The sequence below is a fragment of the Petromyzon marinus genome, unplaced genomic scaffold (genome assembly GCF_048934315.1).
Source record: "Petromyzon marinus isolate PM22_M1 ecotype Great Lakes invasive population unplaced genomic scaffold, UKy_Petmar_22M1.pri1.0 PM_G_Scaffold_38, whole genome shotgun sequence".
Lineage (NCBI taxonomy): Eukaryota > Metazoa > Chordata > Hyperoartia > Petromyzontiformes > Petromyzontidae > Petromyzon > Petromyzon marinus.
The window spans coordinates 427,501-430,000 of NW_027422961.1; the positions used below are offsets into that span (position 1 = coordinate 427,501).

Here is a 2,500-nt window from a genome sequence, read left to right on the forward strand (position 1 = left end):
AAAATAGTAAGGCGAAAATAAAGTCCCCTCTAAGCTCTAAAGTAACAAATACGACGTGTTTAAAAAAAAAACTAACAATAAAAAAAAGAACCAAGACTTCGTCTTGGAAAATAACAATCTAAATTGTGGAAAATAGTAAAATGAAATAAAAACCGACTTCACCTTCGAAAATAACAAAATCAATCTAAAACAAATGACATCTTAAAAAAAACTATTATTTGTTTCGGAGGTTGTCTATGACTGTTCATAGACCGCATAATTTCCACAGAACATTCTCAGAATATCAAGAGAGAAAAGCAGCGTTCTGCGGGAAATCATCTTGGCCAGTGATGTCGTTCTGGGTTTGGTCAGGCCCAGGGAGGTAAGTACCTCGTTATTCTCAAGGGGCCACTTTCCTCTTGCCCCAACCGGGAATCCAAAGAATGTGACCTTGCTAGCCTTCGTCAGCACTTTGACTTGATCACCAAGAGGGGTATAGTACGAAACTTTGTGCGAGGCAGCATCTGACAAGGTATTCTTTGAAAGCTCAAAACGGACGGTGACATCGATCACAACCGCCTCCTCATCTTTTGCAAACACGAGGTCAGGCTTTCTCATCTCTCCCGTCTCGGATATGAACCGTGGCTCTTTGTATACAGACCAGCCCAATCTAGCCGCTTCGTCTGCCAGAATGTTACTGATCTTGTTATGTCGCGCAATTCTTGCTTTCTGTACTGCAGGACATTGACCGAGAATGTGCGAAAGGGACTCGAGTCTGGCAGAGCATTTCCTGCAGGAACGTAAGGCCCCATCTCTGCCTCTGTTCAAGCTTTCTCTTGTTGGGTAAATATTTGCCCTTAGTTGTAGTGCTGCGATAAAGAAGCATTGTTTAAAGCCGCACCATGGCCTCAACCAAGCATTACTGATTCTATCATGCGCAAAGTTTACAATGCCCCTTCCTTGAACCGGCTTTTCGCACCATCTCTGAAATTCATGCTCCCTCCAATCGCAGGGTCTCGGATATACAGGTTCTTTTGACACCGAGTCCCTGAGAACGAATGTTGGGATTGCATCACTGTCACCCCCTGCTCGTACCCACAAATTACGGTATTCTTCCTCCATACCCTGCGAGGACACAATATTACGGGTGATAGCATCGGACGAGTTTGCTATACGTTGCAGCCTTCTAACTTGAACCGAAGGGATTGTTTTTTCCAGTTTCAAGATGGCAAGGCCTCCGTCTCGGGCTCTGGCATATAACAGTCCATCACAAGTTGAAGCGGGAAGGTGGAGCCATCCTTTTACCGCCTTTCTAATCTCTTGGTCCAACCCACGGAGAGTTGATTGCTTGCAGTCCGAGTGGTCTGCAGGATATAACAATCTGGGTAGGGCATAGGCATTGAGTAGTTCAACCTTCTGAGTTGGCTTCAGAGGCGCCTCATCGATTTTCGAGATCCATGTCTTTAGCTGACAATGTAGATCAGGCTGTATAGTGCCAGTCCAAGGGCCAATTTTCAGACCAAGGTATTTCGTTGATTCATCAGGTTGGATCATATGGACATCTTTATTTTTGATAGTCCATGGGTCGCAGTTGTTCACCGTATATGAATCTTTGGTTGGGCTTATCATGAAGCCCTGGCACTTTCTGGCCTGAACCTCCAATCCCGATAGCCCACAAAATGATTCCAAGATCGCTAGATTGGCGGCCATACCAACCCAAGATTCGCTCACCAACACCAAATCATCAGCAAACGCAAGAGCTGTCACGTGGTCGGTATCAATGGAGTACCCAACTCCGTGTGACTCTAGGGTGCATATCAAAGGGTCCATGGCAAGATTGAAGAGCAGGGGTGACATGGGGTCACCCTGTTTGACACCAACACGTATGCTAATTTCTCGAGTCGACTCGCCATTGCTTTTGAACGAGGTCGTACACCGATCGTAGGCGTTCTGGATGATGCCCACCACGTGTTCATCTACTTTCTTGTGCCTTAACACCCATAAAATATGAGCATGCGAAACCGAGTCAAAAGCTTTCGCTATGTCGATAAACATGACAGCCAACGGCCTGTGCAATTTCTTAGCATGTCTCATAAGGTCCTGTAGCACCTTAAGATTTTCAGAGCAGCCAGATGCCGCTATAAAACCACGCTGCCTTGGGTTTAAGGGACAAGCACGAGCAAGACGTGCAGTCATTATTCTGGAAAATAATCTCAGAATCATTGAACCGATCGTTATTGGTCTCCAGTTCCCCAATTCTTTCAGCTTTTCATCGTCCATAACCTTAGGAATAAGAATCGTCCTATTCTTTTTCAACACTTTGGGAATAATTCCTGTAATCATCCATGCATTAAATAGGGCTGTCAGTGTCCGACCCTCGGGGTCGGCAGCACAGATTGCAGCCCTTGTTAGGCCATCTGGCCCAGCTGCTGACGTTGGTTTAATGGCCCGTATGGCAGTCTGAACTTCCTCCACCGAAATTAGGGGCTCAAAGTATTCGTTATTTGCAACACCTGATGAC

The 2,500-nt window shown here is 45.8% G+C and overlaps 1 pseudogene; it reads right to left on the reverse strand.

The window, feature by feature from the left end:
* Positions 1-2,500, reverse strand: part of LOC142916163 (28S ribosomal RNA) — a 10,607-nt pseudogene that overhangs the window by 3,639 nt on the left and 4,468 nt on the right.